We start from the raw sequence: 13,009 nt of genomic DNA, 5'->3' as shown, positions 1-13,009 counted from the left end.
ACAGTTACTCTCTATTTGAGTTTAAATCTTCCTAACTACCGCAAGGTTACTGCCTAGTATTCCTCTCTAGTGAACTGTAATAAGAGTATCATATAATATTGTAAATATAAATTGAGTGAAGCGTGCAACCAGCAAAACCGCCGACGCGTGTTTCGCTAAGCTTTTTCAAGGACTAACCAGTCGGAAGATTTGACAAGAACACGCCTCCTTATGACGTTCCAAGTTTAATCAGTCAGGGGATGCGTGGGTGTAATTGATGAACATAGTATTGAGCCAATGGCGGTCTAGTATGTATATAGTCCTGCCTACTTAGTTTATGGCATTGGTCAAATTCCATTCTTACACTATTCACCAAGCCTGAGTAAATCTAAAGAAGCGTGGGTGTGTTTAATAGACATTATATTGTGCCAATGGTGATCTTTCGCATATTTAGTCCCGTCTATTTGGCTATTCTCGTTGGTCAGATTACGATCTTGTGTTATTCAGCAAACCTCATTAATTCATTATCTGTAGTCAGGGTTTCACTAACATACACAATTACAGGAGTTAGTGTTCCATATTGTGACAGGATGGACCGTCTATGCCACCCTGTCTGTTGTTGCTGGGAACCCGGCTGGGCTTACTTTGCCACTGTTCCCTTTCGTTATCCCAAATGCGCCCTCTTGCCGCAGTAGAAGGGGCTTACAATGCTGCAACCACTGAGCTCCTTCAGTGGCACTCAGAACCACGATCCTTCTGGGTAACTGACGCTGCTATTGTACCTCGTTACTGGTGTACCTGAGCTGGTAACTCCGGACCTCTTACTATGGATCCAGGTTGCTGTGAATGGATCCCCCCTGGCCTATCACATTGACCAGGGCTGCTGGGTAGCAGGCAGAGCAGTGGTACTGGAAACGATTGGGTCCAAACCTCAGAGACAGCAGGATAACGGATTAGATTTAGGGTCTAATCTGTAGATCACAGGAATACAGCAATATTGAGGACGTTTTCAAGCAGGTCTTATAGCAAGATGTTTATTTGCTCACACTGGTTTGAGGTACCAGTGATCAGGTCAGATGTTGAATTCAGAAGAACACTTACATGCTCACACAGCTCATCTTTTATGCAGTTCAGAAATAGTCTATTTTTAGAATCAGGATGTACCCTGCTTCCCAAAACATAGATTCACATGCATTTCAAGGCTAACAAAATTTACACTTATCTATGAAATTCACTCTGGGCAAAAGGCCACACAGTAACCACCCCCTGCTGGACCTTTGGCCAGAGCAGGCATGACACTTCATCACAAAACTTTGTTAGCACTTCCGGCTATCAGACTCCCTTGCACATATGTCTAATTGGAGGTTTCCACTAGCATTCTTACAAATGCTAAACAATGACACTTCCATACTAAATACATCCCAATACACACAAGACCTCCATCCACAAAGGTCTATTGTATCAGATATATGCATCAGAAATAAAGCATATCCTTTAGTAAGGTGAAAACAGGAAAAAACAGTTTCTATCCTGGTCTTAGAAATAACGATTTCCTATCTCAGAATATATACAATACAAAAAATAAGTGCCTATGCAATTATATAAATATGCGCTATTTCCCTTAAATAAATTGATACCATAAGTTATTTATGAGTGATCCAGTCACACATATCATATAACCGAATTCTGATATAATGGTCATGTACATATCTGTTATGCTCATGTACATATCTGTTATACTCACTGAGGCTTATCTCCATAATAATTATACAATTTTATTAGTCAAAGAGGATATGGGTGTAATTGGTAGAACCTTTTTTGTAACGTTCCAAATTTGATTAATTAGGAGATGCGTGGGTGTAGTTGTGTGACATGATGTTATGCCAATAGCGGTATAGTATATATATATATATAGTCCCTCCTGCTCAGTTATTAACATTGACCAAAGTACATTTTAATATTAATGACCGATACTGAGTCAATCTGGAGAGACGTGGGTGTGTTTAATAGGCACTATATTTTGCCAATGGTGGTCTTACACGTATTTTATTCCGTCTGTTTGGCTGTTCTTATTGGTCAGATTGCGATCTTGTGTTGTTAAACAAGCCCCATTCATCCCTTACCTATGGTAAGAATTTCACTGATATTTACAGTTACAAGGTTTGACGTTTCCTATTGTAAACCCAAATTCTGTTATAATGTACACTTGTTCAACAGAGATTACTTCGTTTACCAGCTAAGTTGTTATGCTTACTAAGATGCATCTCCATAGTAACTTTGCAATTTTAATTGATCGAAGAGAAAGTCGGTGTGTTTGATAGACACAGTTTTATATCAGTAGCGATTCATCGCATATTTAATCCCACCTACTTGAATGTTACTATTATAGAGGTTACAAACTTTAGTAATGAGGGCCTTTCATTCTTCCCTTGTGATATAGTTATTTTTATAATTAAATATGATGTATCATATATCCTAATGCCATTGAGGCATGAATTGTTGATTTTAAATGTGGGCCAATTGTTGATAATTGCATATTATTTGACATGCATTATAAAATTGATGTGTATAATACACTCTTTGTCCCACTTGCAGATCTTTAAGTCAACCTATACTTTGTATTTTGAAATATTCACTTAGTAACCTATACATTATATGGCTGTTATGTTATTATAGCAAGAAGGAAATGGCCTTCCCAAATAAAAGAGTTTAACCAATCCTAGATAATCTTCATATGTAAGAGTAGATAATATTTTAATTTATAGTTTATATGTGTTATTATAAATTTGTCATACCTGTAACTTGTCATTTAACAGTATAAATTATTTAGGTTTATCATATTCCTAACTGTATATTAATCTTGGGATAATAGTGAACGTGATTCCAAATGGTGATTTAAATTATTATTTATTCATGATAATGTGTATAAGGTGACGTTAAATATAAGACCAACCATATCAACAGTATCCATGGTTTGGATAGATATAAATATAAGTATATCTAAAATGTGAGAGTGTGGGAGTAACGGTGACAAAAATATTAATCAATAATAAAAATAAAAATAACAAGGAAAAAGATTGAAAATTCAGTAAAGTTCTGTATATAAAAGTGAAATAATATGTGTTATGCATGTCTTGTCGCTATCCAATAACAATTCTCGAATCCCGATGTGTGGTTCCAAAGCACAAAGTAATTTAAGAGCCAAAAGTAACAGAATAACAATGCGAAATAAAACAAGTACAGCCGTTACTTATTGCAGGCGCTCTGGATCCAGTGAACACTCATTCAGGTCTGAAGGCTGTGGTCAAAGAAGGCTGGTTACTAGGTCCAGAGCCCTGCTTATATGCAGTCAGTGAATACAGTAAAACAATACAGATGATGTGGCTTGCTTCTATTGGTCCAGGCTTCAGGAAGGTCCAGTGTACTGCAGGTCATAGGCCAGTTCAAACCAAAATATCCAAAGGTGGGGGCATCTCTCCAGGGGATGTGCTCCGACTTTCCCACCAATAATCCAGTTTCAACTAGTCTATTTGCATTTTACAGTCTGTATCACTTTAAACATTTATTCCCTAACATCGCTAACTAGAGTATGCAATGTGCGATCTCTTCGGCGAATGAACCGGACAACTGCTGATGAAAAGGAGATTGAAATGATACCAAGCATGACATAGTTCCTGCAACCTGAACCTTTGATTTCACTAACATGTATATAACTTATAATACTAAACACAAATACTGATATATTTCGACATAAATAACTATGTGTTGCAACTACAATTAATGTGTACTAATTACAAATGTGTGTGTTCGTGTGAATGTGTGTAAAAGTGTAAAACTTGTTATTGCCACGTGTTGCGGCTGGATACGCCGTAGCGTGCTCTACGCATAATTTCAGACAAAGACAACCAAGTTTGCTCAATATTAATTGAAATGTTTTTATCCAAATTGCTGACTTCGACATGGTAATATGGTGAAGGTGACGATAATAGAAATAGTAATTAAACTGTATATGTTGTATATTAATTATATTAGTGTGGAATACTAAACCAATAATTTTAGATAATATATGTGATACCTATAATCATATATTGTGATTCATAGAGAATGTAAAGGTATTTGTTGTGAATAAATTAGTTATATTTGCAATATCAAAGCAATTGTATTAAGTAGTCTGTTTCATTCAAAATGATCAGAGGTACACCATGTAGTTATTGTTTTCATTAAGACCAGTTGGATATGTTGTATTCATAAGGAAGATCATTCTAGTCTCCTTCCTCAACAGTTCTTGTTTGATATCCCCTCCTCTGATATCCAAGTTTACTTTCTCCATCCCATAGGCTGTGAGGTATATAGAATTACAGTTATGTTTTTTTAAGAAATGTTTGGCAACTGTGGTTAGTGTTTTAAACTTCTTAATATCTTGTTCCGCATTATGGATATTTCCAACATGTTCTAATATTCTTTGTTTTAATGGCCTGCTGGTCATTCCAATATATTGCAGATCACAGGTGCAGGTGAGACAATACATGACTACTAGGGTGTTACAATTAATAAAATTGTTAATAGCATATTTTTTATTGTATGTATCTGTCACGAGCCGTGGCGGCTCTGGGCACCGCCGCGACTCGCTTCTTCCATTGCCCCCACGTCCTGGCCGTCGGCATGATGACCGGGACGTCACTTCCACTTTGTCCCAGCCGTTGCCAAGGCAATGGTCGGGACGCTCTCTGTCTGCAGTGCAGTGTCCCTGCACCTAGGGCAGCCGGGCGCGTGCACAAACTAGTGTAATTTAGCCTCAGGTGGCTAATTAGTTCTCTGGGGGCTGTAGCATTCTCATTGGGCCATTCTCATATATAAGGCAGGAAGGGGCAAGCCCTCCCTGCCAGTTATAGTTCTTGCTTTGCTGCATACTAGCCTGCTGTATCCCTTGCTCTCTGTTAACCATTAGGATTCTGATTATTGTTGCCGACCCTTGCCTGTATATCTGACTACGATTGATTGTCTGTGCCCCTTGATCTTTTGCCTGGACTCTTACGCTGCTCTTTTGCCTGTGACCTCTGACCTCGGCTTGTTTGTTGGATACGCTGTCTGCTGCCGGCCCTCGACCCTTGCCTGGACTTCATTCTGCTTTCCTGGGTTCTCCCCAGCTGGTACACATCTCACGACACTCTGTTAGTCTGCGGCCAAGTCTGTCCCCACCACTAGGGGCAACAGTGAACACCAGACTTTCAGAGCAGACTCCGGGTTTTTCTGTACTGGTCGGAGGGGTTCCTAACATTATAACCGGCCTAAAAATTTACTCTTGAAGTGAGTGAACTGTTTATTCGGTCCTATGGAACCTAGTACGTCTCAAGTGTTGGCAGGACAAATCCAGACCTTGTCCCAAATGGTTCAAGAGTTGTCTCAGCGGCAGGCCGCCCAAGAACAAGCGTCAAGAGCATCACAAACTGCTCAGCCTTCTATGGTGGAACCCAAAATGAACCTACAAGATCGCTTTTCGGGAGACCGCAGACTCTTCCGCAACTTTCGCGAAAGCTGCAAGCACTATTTCAAACTAAGGCCACTTTATTCTGGATCACCTCAGCAAAGAGTGGGAATAATAATCTCCCTTCTACAAGGGGATCCTCAATCTTGGGCATTCAGCCTGGATCCTAACAGTCCTCAGCTGCAATCTGTGGACGCATTCTTTCAAGCTCTTGGCTTAATCTATGACGACCCGGATCGAGTGGCTTCTGCAGAAGCATAGCTGCGGTCCTTAACGCAAGGACGACGTTCCGCTGAAGATTACTGCTCCAACTTCAGGCGTTGGTCCTCGGACTGTGAATGGAATGACCCAGCTCTTCGTAGTCAGTTCCGGTTGGGTCTTTCCGAACAAATTAAGGTCGCGCTTTTCCAGTATCCTACTGCTGGATCGCTTGAGGAACTCATGCAATTAGCCATTCGAATCAACAGAAGATACAGAGAAAGGAGAGTTGAGAAGGAAAATCCTTTGGCCTTTTCTCCTGTGCCTTCTCAAACCTCTCCCATTGATCAAGTGGAACCTATGCAACTGGGAGTATATCGGTTGTCTTCGGAAGAACGCACCCGGAGATGCAATCTGGGCCTCTGCTTTTACTGCGGAGAGAAGGGCCATTTGCTCCGTACCTGCCCAGTCAGACCGGGAAAAGACCAGGCCAAGTGAACATGTAGAGAGTACACTTAGGCCTACAGGTAATCTCTCCAAAGGATTCCCTACTAATACCTGCCCAACTCTTGCAAGGTGGACAGGAAATCTCTGTTTCTGCATTTGTGGATAGTAGAGCCGCTGGAAACTTTTTAGACTTGACATTTGCCCGGTCCCTGGGTTTCTCAGCTGTTCCTCTGGAAACTACTATCGCTGTGCACCGGCTAGATGGGAATCACCTGAACAAAGGTGAGATCCATCATCGCTCTCCTCCTCTACAGCTGAAGATGGGTGCTCTTCACTCAGAGACCATCTCTCTGTACCTAATTCATTGTCCTTCAGCACCTCTTATCCTGGGTTATCCGTGGTTGGCCCTCCATAATCCCAGTATCGATTGGACTAAAGGTGAGATAACCAGGTGGAGTTCCCGGTGCTCCGCCTCTTGTTTATCCTTGCAGCTCAGGTTTACTCATACTTGCCCAGAGCAGCTACCCTTTCGTTACCGGGAATTTATTGACGTTTTTTCCAAAACGGAAGCAGATATTCTCCCTCCTCACCGGCAGTACGACTGTGCGATCGATCTTGTCCCAGGTTCCAAATTACCCAAGGGAAGGTTATACGCCCTGTCTATTCCGGAGACATTAGCCATGGAATCATATGTAGAGGAGAATCTGCGGAAAGGCTTTATTAGGCCTTTCAAGTCACCTGCAGGGGCAGGCTTCTTTGTGGCCAAGAAGGACGGTAGCCTGAGGCCCTGTATTGATTACCGAGGGTTGAATAAGAAAACTATAAAAAATACATACCCTTTGCCACTTATTTCAGTCATCTTTGACCAGCTTAAGGGAGCCAGGATCTACTCAAAGATTGATCTTCGAGGAGCATACAACCTGATTTGTATCCGTAAAGGCGACGAGTGGAAAACGGCCTTCAATACCCAAACAGGCCACTACGAATACCTCATCATGCCTTTCGGCCTCAGTAACGCTCCAGCCGTCTTTCAAGACCTAATTAATGATGTCCTTCATGAATTCCTAGGCTCCTTTGTAGTCGTCTACTTAGATGACATCCTGATCTACTCTCACTCACTTAAACAACATCGTGAACATGTACAACAAGTTCTTCGGAAACTCTGCCATCATCACCTCTATGCTAAATTAGAAAAGTGCGACTTCGAAGTTTCCACAGTCACATTTGTGGGGTATGTCATTTCCCTGGAAGGAATCGCCATGGACCCCGAGAAAGTGTAAGCCTTTCTCGACTTGGTTCGACCCTCGAATCTTAAAGTAATACAGAGGTTCTTGGGGTTCGCTAACTATTATAGAAAATTTATCAGCTGCTTTTCTACTCTCGTTGCTCCTATCACAGCTTTGACCCACAAGGGAGCTGACACAGAAAACTGGTCTCCAATCGCTATCTCTGCCTTCGAAGCCTTGAAACAGGCCTTTGTGTCAGCACCTGTTCTAAGACATCCAAATCCAGACCTTTCGTTCATCATCGAAGTGGATGCCTCTGATGTAGGTGTGGGAGCAGTGCTATCACAAAAGACTTGGAAGACCATCGCCTTTACCCCTGTGCCTACTTATCTTGAAGATTTTCTTCTGCCGAGGGACATTACGATGTTGGCAATCGGGAGTTACTGGCCATCAAGTGGGCATTGGAGGAATGGCGCCACTGGCTCGAAGGTGCAAAACAGGTAATCACAGTATATACCGACCACAAGAACTTGTCCTACATAAAGTCAGCTAAAAGGTTGAATTCTAGGCAAGCACGGTGGTCCCTCTTCATCTCCTGTTTTTGCTACATCATCACCTACCGGCCTGGCTCAAAGAACCTCAGAGCTGATGCCTTGTCTCGCAGTTTTGTCTCTTCTCAAGCTCCGGTCTCTGAACCCTGTTCCATTGTTCCCGCTTCTTCTATTTTGATTGCCTTCACGCAGCAACTTGGTAAAACCCTTCAACAATTTCAACCACAGGCACCTCCTGAAACTCGACAAACTCTTTGTGCCGGTACATCTCAGGAAATCGTTTCTCGAAGAGTGTCATGAGAATAAGACTTCTGGACAACCCGGTGTTGCAAAGACCATCAAAATCATCTCTCATGTTGTCTGGTGGCCATCATTATCTGCGGATGTCAGAGAATATGTATCATCTTGTGATCTGTGTTCAAAGTATAAGATTTCTCGAAATTCTCCTTCCGTGTTACTACTGCCGTTACCAGCCCCGGTCAGACCTTGGACCCACTTTCATTGTTGATTTACCTCCGTCTTCCGGGTGCAACACCAGAACACCGGGTAACTGTAGATCGATTCAGTAAAATGACCCATTTTATCCCGTTGACCAAATTACCCTCAGCACGCTCTCTGGCCGCCTTGTTTATTGAACATGTTTTTCGATATCATGGGTTGCCGGAGAATATAGTATCAGATCGGGAGGGTCATAGTTTATTGCAGCGTTCTGGAAGGCTTTTTGCTCCCTCTTAGGTATTAGGCTCAGCCTATCATCGGCCTACCATCCACAAGGGTGAACCAATCCCTGGAGCAATATCTACAGCTATATATATGCAAAAATCACGACGATTGGTCTGACCTTCTCCCATGGGCCGAATTTGCGTACAACAACGCATGCCACACTTCTTCTCTGTATTCTCCCTTTTATTGTAACCTTGGATATCATCCCAGAGTCAACTCATTGTCCTCTCTATTTACTGATAGGCCACCCGAAACCAGGGCCACGGCCACCCGGCTTAAGAAGATCTGGAAATCAGTTCATCAATCTTTACTCCGAGCATCTTTTAGGTCTAAAGTTTTTTCCGACCTACATCGCTCTGCCTTTTCCTTTAAGGTAGGAGATTCAGTGTGGCTTTCTACTTGGAACATAAGACTCCATCAACCCTGCAAGAAATTAGGACCCAAGTTTATTGGTCCTTTTACCATCATAAAACAAGTCAACCCAGTAGCTTTCAGACTAAAGCTCCCTGAATCTCTAAAATTTCCCAGTACTTTCCACTGTTCCTTGCTGAAACCTGCCCGGTCTTCTCAGAAATTCAGACCTCGACAGTCCTCTAGGTCTCACCCAGTTTTCGGTGGATGGACATCAAGAATTTGTAGTCGAGAAGATCCTCAATTCAAAGAAAGTCCAGGGTCATGTTCACTACCTTGTTCATTGGAAGGGGTATGGCCCTGAAGAGCGGTCCTGGGTGCCACAAAGGAATCTACACTCTGACAAGCTGCTTATTGAATTCTTTAAAAAATTCCCCGGAAAACCGGGTTGTCGGGGTTCCTTGACCCCTCCTCAAGGGGTGATACTGTCATGAGCCACGGCGGCTCTGGGCACCGCCAAGACTCGCTTCCTCCATTGCCCACACGTCCCGGCCACCGCCATGACGACTGGGACGTCACTTCCGCTTTGTCCCAGCCGTTGCCAAGGCAACGGTCAGGTGGCTAATTAGTTCTCTGGGGGCTGTAGCATTCTCATTGGGCCATTTTCATATATAAGGCAGGAAGGGGCAAGCCCTCCCTGCCGGTTATAGTTCCTGCTTTGCTGCATACTAGCCTGCTGTATCCCTTGCTCTCTGTTAACCATTAGGATTCTGCCTGTGCCCCTTGATCTTTTGCCTGGACTCTTACGCTGCTGTTTTGCCTGTGACCTCTGACCTCAGCTTGTTTGTTGGATACACTGTCTGCTGCCGGCCCTCGACCCTTGCCTGCACTTCACTAAGTCTGTCCCCACCACTAGGGGCAACAGTGAACACCAGACTTTATGAGCAGGCTCCGGGTTTTGCTGTACTGGTTGGAGGGGTTCCTAACAGTATCCTTGAAATATTTCATCTTTCTCATGAATTTACACACCTTACATCTTCCACAAGGGAAGAATCCAATAGTTCTATTTTCAATTCCCATGGTCTTTTCTTGGAAGTGGCTGTGCACAAGCAGATCTCCTAAATTTTTTGATCTTCTCCAACTGAGCAAAATTCTGTCTCCCACTATATCTTGGAGATCATGATCTTGTTGTAGTATATGAACATGTTTCTGTAAAATAGATTGTATTAGTTTCCATTAATTATTGAACCAATCAACCAAATCGTACCAATGAACCTTACTGACTCCTTTCTCGATTCCATGTATCTTTTTGGGAAAATTAGGTTGTCTCTTGCTATCCTATTTGTTTCACTATAGGATGTTTTGATCAGTTTGTTACTGTAGCCTCTCATTTTGAGCCTAGTTCATAATTCTCCTGCTTGTTTTTCAAAGATAGTATCATTACCACAGTTACGTTTTGTACGTAAGTGTTCACCTTTTGGAATGCCTTTTATTGTGGAGGGAAGATGAGAACTAGAGGCATGTAAAATGTAAAATGTTGATACAGTTGTTCTTATTTAACGTCACCTTATAGTCATTATCATAAATAATAATTTAAATCACCATTTGGAATCACGTTCACTATTATACCAAGATTAATATAGAATTAGGAATATGATAGACCTATATAAATTATACTGACAAATGACAAGTTACAGGTATGGCAAATTTATAAAACACATATGAAATATAACAAAATATTATCTACTCTTACATATGATGTGTCTCGTCTTTTCACTAGGAATATCACTGACTGGTATTGGCGCTACTAAACTGGGAGGCACTGAGTCTGATGCACCACCGGTGGTCACCAGGGACCCCCGCAAGGAGGTATGGGCTTTGCTGCGTGTGATGCGCAGGTCGCGGTTCTCCCAGATAGTTACCAGAGCAATGAATGGAAAGTAGTCAGACAGGCCGTGTCGAAACCAGAGAAGCGCAGTACCACGGAGAGAAGACAAAGCGTAATCAGGAACGGTCCAAGGGTCAAATACCAGTGCGAGCAATGAAGTACAAAGGGAGATCCGGAAGAGTAGTCAAACAAGCCAATAATCAGGTAACACAGGAGACAAACCAGGAACTGTAACAACGCTGGAGCTGGATAGAACCAATACTCTGGCACCCAGAGTGGGATTTAAATAGAGGAGCAGGAAGTAAGTGGGAGGAGGATTCCTGGCGATCAGTCTCAGCTGATCGCCGGGTAGCGTTTCTGTTGCTTAGCAACAAAAGCGGCGCATTACGCATACGTGAGTGCCGCGATCATGTGACCGTAGGCAACGGGACGTGAGCTGCGGGCAGAGGGCGTCCGTCTCCGGTACCCAACGGAACCTGACATGATTATCTAGGATTGGTTAAACTCTTTTATTTGGAAAGGCCATTTCCTTCTTGCTATAATAACATAACATCCATATAATGTATAGGTTACTAAGTGAATATTTCAAAATACAAAGTATAAGTCGACTTAAAGATCTGCAAGTGAGACAAAGAGTGTATTATACACATCAACTTTATAATGCATGTCAAATAATATGCAATTATCAACAATTGACCCACATTTAAAATCAACAATTCATACCTCAATGGCATTAGGATATATGATACATAATATCTAATTATAAAAATAACTATATCACAAGAAGAAGAATGAAAGGCACTCACTACTAAAGTTTGTAACCTCTATAATAGTAACATTCAAGTAGGTGGGATTAAATATGCGATGAATCGCTACTGATATAAAACTGTGTCTTTCAAACACACCGACTTTCTCTTCGATCAATTAAAATTGCAAAGTTACTATGGAGATGCATCTTTGTAAGCATAACAACTTAGCTGGTAAATAAAGTAATCTCCATTGAACAAGTGTACCCTGACTACAGGTAATGAATGAATGAGGTCTGCTGAATAACACAAGATCGTAATCTGACCAATGAGAATAGCCAAATAGACGGGACGAAATATGTGAAAGAGCACCATTAGCACAATATAATGTCTATTAAACACACCCATGCTTCTTTAGATTTACCCAGGCTCGGTGAAAAGTGTAAGAATGGAACTTGACCAATACCATAACCTAAGTAGGCGGGACTATATACATACTAGACCGTCATTGGCTCAATACTATGTTCATCAATTACACCCACGCATCCCCCTGACTGATTAAACTTGGAACATCATAAGGAGGCATGTTCTTGACAGTATAAAAGACCTGTCAAATCTTCCGACTGGTAAGTCCTTGAAAAAACTTAGCGAAATGCGTGTCAGTGGTTTTGCTGGTTGCACGCTCCACTCAATTTATATTTCCAACTTTATATGATACTTTTGTCACAGTTCACTAGAGAGGAATACTAGGCAGTAACCTGGCGGTACTTAGGAAGATTTAGACTCAAATAGAAAGTAATTGTTACTACAAAGATAGTCTCTCTATTTATATCCAGAACAATAATGGGGGGATTTGATAGGACCACTATATAGTGGAGCTAGCCAGCAAGCCACATTATATACCCACTAATTAGCAGTAAATATTACATCACTCTTACTGCCTAAAGTACCTCTATAAGTATCTTAAGAAAAGGAATTAGAAAATGACTACTATGTATTGTCGAAGTCAGCAAATTGGATAAAGTCAGGCAATAACAGGTTTTACACTTTTACACATTTGTAATTAGTACACATTAATTGTAGTTGCAACACATAGTTATTTATGTCAAAATATAGCAGTAATGTTTAATATTATAAGTTATATGCATGTTAGTGAAACCCAAGGTTCGGGTTGCAGGAACTGTGTCATGTATGGTATCATTTAAATCCCGTATTCATCAGCAGTTGTCCAGTTCATTCGCCGAAGAGATCGCACATTGCATCATTATTTTGCATCATTATTCTGCTAATTCTGGATAATAAATCACTTTGTGCTTTGGAAACACAATATCGAGATTCGACAATCATTATTGGATAGCGACAAAACGTACATAACAATTTGGGGGCTCGTGGCGGAAGTTACGCAAGACCTACGG

This window comes from Mixophyes fleayi, chromosome 3, assembly GCF_038048845.1.
Source record: "Mixophyes fleayi isolate aMixFle1 chromosome 3, aMixFle1.hap1, whole genome shotgun sequence".
NCBI lineage: Eukaryota > Metazoa > Chordata > Amphibia > Anura > Limnodynastidae > Mixophyes > Mixophyes fleayi.
The sequence above is the reverse complement of the archived record's forward strand: the minus strand, read 5'-3'. Positions refer to the sequence as shown.